The sequence below is a fragment of the Crocodylus siamensis genome, chromosome 1, assembly GCF_052110815.1.
Source record: "Crocodylus siamensis isolate JL-2025a chromosome 1, ASM5211081v1, whole genome shotgun sequence".
Classification (NCBI taxonomy): Eukaryota; Metazoa; Chordata; order Crocodylia; family Crocodylidae; genus Crocodylus; species Crocodylus siamensis.
In genome coordinates this window covers 394,022,465-394,033,059 of record NC_143395.1, presented here as the reverse complement: position 1 = coordinate 394,033,059, position 10,595 = coordinate 394,022,465, and positions in this window count along the sequence as shown.

The window sequence follows — 10,595 nt, the reverse complement described above, 5'->3', positions numbered from 1 at the left end:
CACTGTGTATACTGAGTCCAGGAGTTTCTGTACCTACTACCTAGGAGGCTGATGAAGTGCTGTTCATAGGCCCAGCTCTGAAAAGTGGTTTGCATTGTAATTTGTTCCCTCTCAGGATCAGGCCTGAGAAACTGGAGGCAGAGTGTTTTTTAGGTGAGGAATTTGCCCCTGCAGGTAGTTGGGTTTTGTTGTTTTTGATAGATTCTGGTGTGCAGTTTGTGGGGTACTGGAGATAGTTGTCAGGTTTTGTGTTTTGAGCTGTAGGAAGTTGGCTTCAGTTCTGGTGATGAGGTTAGGTGCTTGTTTGAATGTACAAACCACTTTTCAGAGCCGGGTCTATGAACTGCACTTTATCAGCCGCCTAGGTAGTAGGTACAGAAACTCCTGGACTCAGTATAGACACTGACAGTGGAGTTCTGGCACGCTGTGACCTGCCAGACATCTGACACCCCAGGCACCTCTGCACTTTTACCTGAGCTGCTACATCCCCCTTTTCCCCCCTACTCCCCACCCCAGCCTGTCCCTCACCCCTGATGCCTCCATTTCCATTTTCACTGACTGGCTTTCTTGCCTGCATTGCATGCCAGGCTCTGGCTTCTTTAATATTCCTTCCATCCAGGACCAACTGCAGGTACTCCCTCAGCCTGACAAAGGGGTTTTCATAGATTTCATAGATTTCATAGACATTAGGGCTGGAAGGGACCTCGGGAGATCATCGAGTCCAGCCCCTGCCCAAAGGGCAGGAAGTCAGCTGGGGTCATAGGATCCCAGCAAGATAAGCATCCAATTTACTCTTGAAGGTGTTCAATGTAGGTGCTTGAACCACCTCCGCTGGCAGACTGTTCCAGACCTTGGGGGCTCGGACAGTAAAGAAATTCTTCCTCATGTCCAGCCTGAAACGGTCTTGCAGGAGTTTGTGACCGTTCAACCTTGTCATCCCTTGGGGCGCTCTGGTGAACAAACGTTTCCCCAGATCCTGGTGGTTTCCCCTGATAAACTTACAGGTGGCCATCAGATCACCCCTGAGCCTGCGCTTTTCCAGGCTAAAGAGTCCCGTGGCTCTCAGCCTGTCATCGTAAGATCTGTTTTCCTGACCTCTGATCATGCGCGTGGCTCTCCTCTGGACTCTCAAGCTTCTCCACATCCTTTTTGAATTGTGGAGCCCAAAACTGGACGCAGTACTCCAGCTGCGGCCTCACTAAGGCCGAGTACAAGGGGAGAATGATGTCCCGGGATTTGCTTGAGAAGCATCTATGGATGCAACCCAGCATTTTGGTCGCTTTAGTAGCCACAGCATCGCATTGCAGGCTCATGTTCATCTTGTGGTCAATGATGACCCTCAAGTCTCTTTCTTCCGTAGTGCTAACCAACGTAGCACTGCCGAGCCTATAAGGAAGCTGCAGGTTTTTCCTCCCAAGGTGGAGAACCTTGCATTTTTCGGTGTTAAACACCATCAGGTTTTCGTCTGCCCATTTGCTGAGCTTGTCCAGGTCAGCCTGGATCACCCGCCTATCTTCTGGCGTGGATGCTTTGCCCCAACATTTGGTGTCATCGGCGAACTTGGCCAGTCCACTCCTGACTCCAATGTCCACATCATTAATGAAGATGTTGAACAGTATGGGTCCCAGGACAGAGCCTTGAGGGACCCCACTGGTCACAGGGCACCACGATGAGTGACTGCCATCAATCACAATCCTCTGGGTCCGACCATGGAGCCAGTTTCCCAGCCAGCGGATCGTGGTGGAGCCAAGGCCACAACTGGCCAGTTTGGCCAAGAGGTGATCATGGGATACCAGATCAAAAGCTTTTTTGAAGTCAAGATATATGACATCAATCTCTTCTCCCTTGTCCAGGTGATAGGTCACCTGGTCATAGAAGGAAATGATATTGGTCAAACAAGACCTACCCGCAACAAACCCGTACTGGCTATCCCTTAGGATGTTAGCCTAGGCCAGTCCATCAAGGATGGCCTCCTTAATAAACTTTTCTAAGATCTTCCCCAGGATAGAAGTCAGGCTAATGGGCCTGTAGTTAGCCGGATCCACTCTTCTCCCTTTCTTGAAGATCGGCACCACATTGGCCTTCTTCCAGTCTTCGGGCACTACACCAGAGCGCCAGGAGTTTTCAAAGATCCATGCCAGGGGCTGGGCTATGACGCTCGCCAGCTCCTTGAGTACCCTGGGGTGCAGATTTTCAGGGCCTGCTGACTTGAAGGTATCCAGCTTCTCAAGGTGTTCCTTCACGAGGTCAGCATTTATGGAGGGTAGGGGATCCCCATCACCCGGATCTCCCTGTCCCATAGCAGGCATGGGCGTCCCATGGGACTGATGAAAGACTGACGCAAAGTACCTATTTAATAGGTTGGCTTTTTCCTGGGCGTCAGTTGTCAGTTGCCCCATCTGGTTTAACAGGGGTCCAACATTGCCCTTGCTTTTCCTCCGGCTCCCCACATATATGAAAAAGGACTTTTTGTTGTCCTTGATGCTTGAAGCTAGTTGGAGTTCAGTTGCAGCCTTGGCTTTCCTGGTTTGCTCCCTGCAGGACCGGACCAGTGCAGAATAATCCTCCTTGGAGGTGAATCCCGTCCTCCATCCTTTGTAGGCTTTCTGTTTTAGCCGTAGGAGGTCTGCTAGGTCCCTGGAGAGCCAGGAGGGCTGCTGTGCCTTCTTGCTGCCTTTCCTCTGTGTTGGAATAGATTTAGCTTGTGCATTGAGGATCGCTTCCTTGAGAAGCAACCACTCTTCTTGAACTCCCATCTCCCTGGGGTCATGGTCCCTGAGGGCCTGACCGACAAGCCTCTTGAGCTTGTCAAAGTCGGCTTTTCTGAAGTCAAGGACTTCTGTGTTGCTGACTGACTTGCCAGCTTTACGGCGGATGGTGAAGGTGATCAGCTCGTGGTCGCTGTCACCCAGCTTCCCATCGATCACTAGGTCGCCGATTAGGTCGTCCCCCATAGCCAGTACCAGGTCGAGCAGCGCTTTGCCTCTCGTTGGCCCATAGACTTCTTGAGTCAGGTAGAGGTCATCCACGCATGAGAGAAAGCTTTGCGACCGCTCGGATTTAGCTGAGTGAACTTCCCACGAGACGTCCGGGTAATTGAAGTCACCTATGACAACCAAGGTCCTGGAGCAAGTGGCCTCAGTCAGTTCCCGGGCGAACTCCTGGTCAAGCTCAGGACTTTGAGTGGGAGGTCTGTAGTAGTCTCCCACCGTTGTGTCCCCTGTGCCGTATTCCCCACGAATTTTTACCCAGAGGGTCTCTAGCTGTCCATGCCAGTCGCCAACATCAGCTTGCAAGGACATGTAGCTTTCCTTCACATAGAGAGCTACACCTCCGCCCCTTTTGTCAACACGATCCCTCCTGTACAGGGTATAGCCCTCTATACCCGTGGTCCAGTCATGGGCGGAGTCCCACCAGGTCTCTGTTATCCCAATGGCGTCATAATTCTTTGCACTGAGCAGAAGGATGAGCTCCTCCTGCTTGTTACCCAGGCTCCTGGCGTTAGTGTACAGGCAGGCAAGTGTGCCCTTGGGGGCTCTTGCCTTGCCCACAGATTGTGCCAGGGCTGGGGCAGGGGTGGGCTCCCTTAAGTGCCTTGGTCTGATGGCTTTGCAAGGATCGCTCAGTGGGCCAGCAGTGGCAGTAGTCCCCCCATCCCCTAGCGGGCTTAGTTTAAAGCCCGGTGGAGCAGGTCAGCCATAAAGCTTCTAAAGATACATTTTTTTAAGTACTCCTTTTTTTCATAATACACATATAGACATAAAAACACAAGATAAGCCATCACACACCATGAATAACATCATATGTCCAACACAACACAACCTCTCTACTTCTTGCTGTCAATTCCTTTATAAAATGACAGGCTCTGGGACACTTCTGTTTGGGTACCTTTGATGCTGCTGCTGATGCTACTGGTGTTCAGCCAGCTAAGTTATTGCACCTGTTGTCATGTAAACTGGAGGACCAGGCGTGAGGCTGTAGGCGAGGAGGAGGCTTCAGTGGGGCACACTGCTGTGTTGTGCAGGGGCCCCAGCACCAGGGAGAGTGCACCTTAACACACACAAAATGTTATCCACCCACATGATGGGTTTTGCCTGTCAGCAGCTTGGGGTGCTGGGCCCCGGACAACAGATTCCCCAGTGAGACACACACAGCTGGCAGGCTTTGTGGCCTGGCAGGGCCCAGCACTCAGGCCTGCTCTAGATTTAAACCCCCTTTGCCCCAAAACAGATGCAGTTACCCAAGCATCCACCCACATGATGAGTTTTGCCTGTGAGCAGCTTGAGGTGCAGTTTCTCCCAAACCACTGCACTGATCTCCTTGAAACTTGGCGGGCTTTGTGATCTCAGTAAGAGCTACCAGTCCTGTAGTTTTCATCCCCCTGTGATGTAGCATGTAGATGTGACAGGAGTTTTGCTTTCAAGAATTTGGGTTGAAGTTCCCCCCAAACCCCTGCACCGATCTTCTTGAAACTTGGCTGACTTCATGCTCTCAGCAGAGGCTAGCATTTCTATAGGTTGCACCCAAATCAGAGCTAAAACAACAAAGTTATAGCTATTTCATTCATCCCCCATTATAACCTATAGCTGGATCTCCGAGGCAGCTCTGAAGTTTTGGCTCCGCTTTGGCCAGATCGAAGTGGCAAACTGAACTGGAGCTCTGGATCGGATCGTGGCCATCCGAAGTGGCCGGATCCGAAGCCGGATCAGATTGCTGGCGACTCACACAGGCCTAATGACTGCTGCTACTTTGTTGTTTTATAAACTTGTTAGGGAAACTGGTTAGGAAACAATAAAATTATTCATTAAATAATATGTACCCAATTAATAGACATTACTAGATTGTTAAAATGACTTGTTAATTAGTTTTAATTCATAAATAATAAACAATATTACATACACACATGCATGCACACTTTGACTAAGTGTTTAAAATCAAGTTTAACCACAGCAGAGAAGAAAGAGACTGAAGGGATGAATGGATTGCATCTCCTAACTCAGTGGGGGCAAAACTTTTTGGCAGGTGTGCTACAAATTAGCCCTACACACTCTCCAAGTGCCATACTCTGATCTCTTTTTCTGTCCAATCTGCTGCTCTGCTTTCTGTTCCCTGCTGTGTGTTCCCTGCCCCAAATACTGCTTTGCTTTCTGCTTCATGCCCTGTAGTGTGCTTCCTGCCCAACCTGCTGTTCTGATTTCCCTTCCCTGATCTGCTGTGCCACACAGGGGCTGCCCATGCCACTTGTGATGTGCTGCAGGTTGGCCACTCCTGTCCTAACTGGCCTGACACAGTCTCTTCACAGGTCTGCCACACACTCTTTGGCTTCCATTCACTTGCATATGGGCTTTTCAAGTGAAGAGATGTTATGACCATCTGCTGCCCCAAATTTTCTACCAGCAGTTTTCTTTCAAGTGACAGTCTAGTTCCCTTTTTAAGTTATTTTGTTTTCTTGTTGTTCATTTTCCCCTAACCAGTTTCCTGTCTTATCAGTTATTCTGATAATCTCTTACTGTGAACTGCCCTGAGTCTTTGTTGGGAATGGCACCATATACATTGCACAAATAAATAAATAAATAAATAAATAAATAAATAAAAGGTACACCGCAGTGCACACAACCCAGATAAACCTTTGGTATTGTTTTACCTCAGGTTTATGTATACTCAAGGCTTTTCAATCCTTAAGGAGACTTGAAATTAATGTTAACCTGGAAATGACTGTTGGCTAAACTGGGAACAGTCTTGGCTAAAAATGTGGGAAAGTATTGTGAGTAGAAGATACTGAGAAATTGGATTTTCTTTTCTTCACAGCAAAACTTATCAGTGCCTGGTATAATCAGGGTCTTCCCACAGTTGAAACATAGAAGATTCACACTGAAGGAACCTAAAACTTTCTGTTGGGGAGTTTCTTTAAACTGATACTTAAAGAAGTCACAAGTCTCCAGTTGTCACTGGTGGCAGCTCAGATGATAAGTAACATCTGACCAGAGAGAACTCTTGGGGACCAAGTTAAGGTGGCAGAGGAAGTTTTTCCATCCAGAGCAGATATGTGGATGGGAGTATCCTCTACTAGGGAGATTAACCTTGACTCCCAAAGTCCCATTACAATACACATTATTACCTCCACTCATGGGATCCAGCTGAAAACACGCACTAACACTACTGAACACAATGATCCAAATTCGCGGAGGTATCCTACTTTCAGCTGCTCGTAAAGCCAGATAAAACTCAGCAGTTGGAAGAGCTGGAAAACTAACTTTGGAAAAAGGAGAAATAACAAAAATACTCCAAGCAGTTACAGTGATATAACTCCCTTTTTCACCCATCAAAGTAACATTGCCTTGACAAATATGACTTACTTTTATTTTGCTTGATCTCTGTGAGCAGGCCTTTCTCCAAACTACAGAACGTATTATGGGTCCATACACATCTAAAGCTTCCTGCCACCATCAAGATTGTGTCTGACACTTCCATAGAACCTGTGTGCCTCTCCAGATGGGGTATGTACCACCAAGGGGGTTCTTTCCCAGATGCTGGCCAATTTATAATCAATAAGGCCTTCAAAAATTCAAATTGTGACAGGCAGACCTACCTTCCAACCTGCTGCAGCTGCCCAGATGGCACCGCTATGGTGAAGGTTAAAGGAATTTATTACTGGGTAACTGCAGCCTTGACAGCCTTGCTGGCAGTGAAAAATGTTTAAAAAAATATAACGAGGAACAGGGTCCCCAAGAGCCTTCTGGGTCATATCTTAGTTTCATAGTTTCATAGTTTCTAGGGTCGGAAGGGACCTAAGCAGATCATCTAGTCTGACCCCCTGCCATGGCAGGAAAGAGTACTGGGGTCAAATGACCCCATTTTTTCTTAACTGAAAAATGGTCCTGGTCTTGGCTGCAGGAGTGTTGCCTGTAACTGAGGATATGAATTTGCCCAATTATGAAGAGCCATGTTATAAAGAGACCTTATATGATAGCCTTAATGTCCCAATGAAAACTGTCATGAGACAGAGAACCCCAGCTATAACCCCATACACTTGGCTGTGTAATGCTGCTATACAGGCTTAATGAGATAAGCTAGTCAGTGAGCAAAATGGGAGAAAGAAAGGACAAAGAAAAATAATCTAGAGCTAGTTCAGTCTCTTTCATTTGTCAATTATGGACCCAAGGCAAATGAGTAGTGATCAGTGGATAGGCTGAGGTAGAAGTAGGGGAAGAGGGGTTATTAGTAACAGAGGAAATTGAGGAGAAGGTATGGAGCAAGGTTATGTGGTCCCCTGGAACCAGAGAGGTTGGAAGAATGGGGCCTTTGGGCCGGGAGTCTGGAAGAGCCTGATGGTAGAAGGGGAGCCAGTAGGAAAGAAATGGGATAAAGGATGCACTAGTAAATTGCTTCAGGGGCTGACAGATATCCAGCACAGGAGAAAGTTGGCTAGCAGAGCTGAGCTGAAACCAGTGGCTTGGATCCAGAAGCCATTGACTCTTATGGAGTAATGGGGGTGCCCTGGTCCCCAGGGTTTCCCTAAATTTATAACTCAGGTTTATTTTTACCCTTGGGGAAGACCTGTCATGTGCGCTATGGTGGGAATCTGGGGACACGAGCCCATAATGTTGGTAGATACTGGGGCCTCTGTTATTATTTTAGCTGAAAAATGGATTCCAGAAGGAGCGCTAAGTAAAGCCCTCAGTACTACCATCACCCTCGGAAGCTACACAGGAGATAGCAAAGAGGCTGAGGTTGTTACTAGTTGTTTTGTTCAGGTAGGAGTATTAAAAACTCAAACAGATTTTTGTATACAGGAAGATGGGATATTAGGAAGCCCCCTTTTAAGGGGCAATTCCTTAGTAATTGATTTAGTTGCATTTTTTGTGGCAAATTGAGGGGAAAAAATCAAAGTATATTTCAGCTGTCCACCGGTGCACAGCCCGTAAGGTGCCAGAAGTAATAACTCTAGACCCAGCAGATCCTTGGGTCAGAGACTTTCCTAGTGTTTGGGCTAAGGACAAAACAGTGTGTGGAAAAGCAGGGGTGGAAGTATTGATCATGGGTCCTGATCCCAAACCACAGAAGCAATACAAAGTTCTCCAACCAGCAGGAAACAGTGTTAGAAATACACTGCAAAGCTTGTTTCAGCAAGGGGTGATTATTCAGTGTGCAAGTGTTAACAATGCTCTTTTGTGGCCTGTTCTTAAGGCTGATGGAAAAACATCAGGATGATGGTGGATTTTAGAACCTTAAATGCTCTGACCTTAAATGCACTGCACCAACTCCTCCAGTCGTCATGAAGTACCAGGAAGTGGTTGTGGCAGTGGCGGGGGGATTGAAATAGTTATCTGTAAATGGTTTAGCTAATGCTTTCTTTGCAATTCCCCTTCACTCAGGTTCATGGTACAAATTTGCTTTTAATTTTAAGGGACAACAGTATTGTTTTAGCCATGCACATCAAGGTTTTCACAATGCTCTTGGCATTTGTCAGGCCCATATAGTTAAAATGTGGGAGCAGTTATCTGATCAATACCAAGCTGCAGTTATGGTAGCAATCAGTTGGCATGTCTCCATGTGCATTTACTCTAGTTTAAATTTAGTGTGTGGTAAGTTCCTGGGCTAACAACCTAAGGATAGGAGGACAGACAAAGAGACATAGACGAGGAGGAGTAAGAAATAAATAATTCTCTTTGCTGCATGGTTATTCTTACAATTTCCAATTTAAATTTAATAAAACAAAAATGTTTAACCAAAAAAATCATGATGTAACCGGGAGATAAGTGTGTCACATAGAAAAAAATCAATTGTCTTGATCAAGGAAGTGAAATAGAAAATATATAAAATCAGGGCTAAGAAGATAGGTAACATTTACAGGAATGTACATCCTCTTGTGGTTTATTGCTTAATTGTATGATTGCAAAAACATGCCTACGTGCTTAGAAGACTAACTTTTGATAAAATTTTCCACTTTGCTATTAAGTACAAATCCACTAGCAGAAACTGACTGTAAATTCCATATGAAGGAAGAAGATATGGCAGCGTGGCACAACAGAGAGTGCTTGGTTCAGAGTGGCATGAATTTTCTTAGAAAACAACCTATTTTGTCAGATGCTAGGAATGGGCTAGCAGAAAAAAAGATTTTATATAGAAGGAAAAGGGACATGGGAAGGGGATGCTGCTAAGAGGTAGTAAGTGGCTTGATTAGACTGAGGCAGAGAAGGTTCTTTGGGTAGATGTGTTATGTTTTATTAGACCAACTAAGTAGTTGGAAAAATTGTTTTTTGCAAGCTTTCAGGCACAAACACCTTTCTTCAGGCATAGGGAGAGTCTACTGATGTTTGCATGCTCTCTGAGTAGAACAGAAGCATAGAATAGAAGCCAATTAAATCAATTAAGGTGAACAAAGCTGTTAATGTCTGGAGAGACCCGGTAGTTAACAGCTAGTACAGGGATGAGATAAGAAGCCATCGCCCTATTGATACAGTGGCTAATATAATCTAGTCTGTGGGCAATATCTTGTTCTGCAATCTTACATTTAAGTTGATTCTCAAAGATTTTTTTAAGGGCAGCTACTCTGTGGTCAGTGATGAACTATCCAGGCAGGTTAAAATGTTCTGCAATGGGCTTTTATTGTTTTATGCACCCCATCACAGGCCCGGGGGGCATGTGCTCCCTTGATCTGTGCACAGGGTGGAGGCGGGCTGCTGCTGCAGGCTAGTCTCTGCACCCCACTGCCGCTGCCCCAGGAATGGCATAATGCCATGTGCCTGCCATTGCTGGGCTGCACTGTGCCCTGCCTGCTGGGTGGCTGCAGGCACATGGTGTTGTACTACTCCCAAGGCAGCAGTCACAGGGCACAGAGCCCAGCCTGCAGTGGCAGCCCACCCCCACTCCTTGCACAGATCTGGGGGGCACTTACCCCCCTGGGCCTCTGCTGGGGTGTGTGCAGTGGTGGGAGCTCCCACACACTGCTGCATGAGCCACCTAGGCTTTGAGTGTCCCATGACCCACCCTGGCCTCTTGGTCCCATTCACACCAGTCCCTGCCTCTGCCCTATTCCCTCCCACCCTGTGGGGATGTCAATCTGCTTCCCCATGCCCCTTCCCCATGACAGACTTACTTACTATGCACTCACCCCCCAGAACAATATTTTCTCCCTCTACCTATGGTGAGGTTGGAATTAGGTAGTCAGTTTCTGGGGAGAAATTGTTTGAGGTTGTAAGCGAGGACAGGTTTGCCCCTCAATTCTTGTTTGAGAGGATTGTCATTTTCCAGGATGGAGTGGAGGTCATTAGCCACGTGTTTAAGGTGTTCAAGTTGGTGATGGTAAGTGACAATCAGTGGGATTCTGTTGCTCTTGTTACAGGATTAGTATGAAGGTGGTGAGCCTTAGTTACAAACCGGGTGCATCTACATTTGCTATTAAAGTGACATTGTAAACTCTGGAGTAGTTCACATCAGAGTTAACTGCTCCCAGGTACAGTGTTTATACATGCACCTGGGACCACAGCAATTAGGACCAGGGCAGAGCAGCCCCAGGCTGGTAGGGATCACGAGGGGTCAGTCCTGGGCTCCGGCTGGTGGTATTGGGCAGCAGCGGGGCTGGCAGAAGCTGG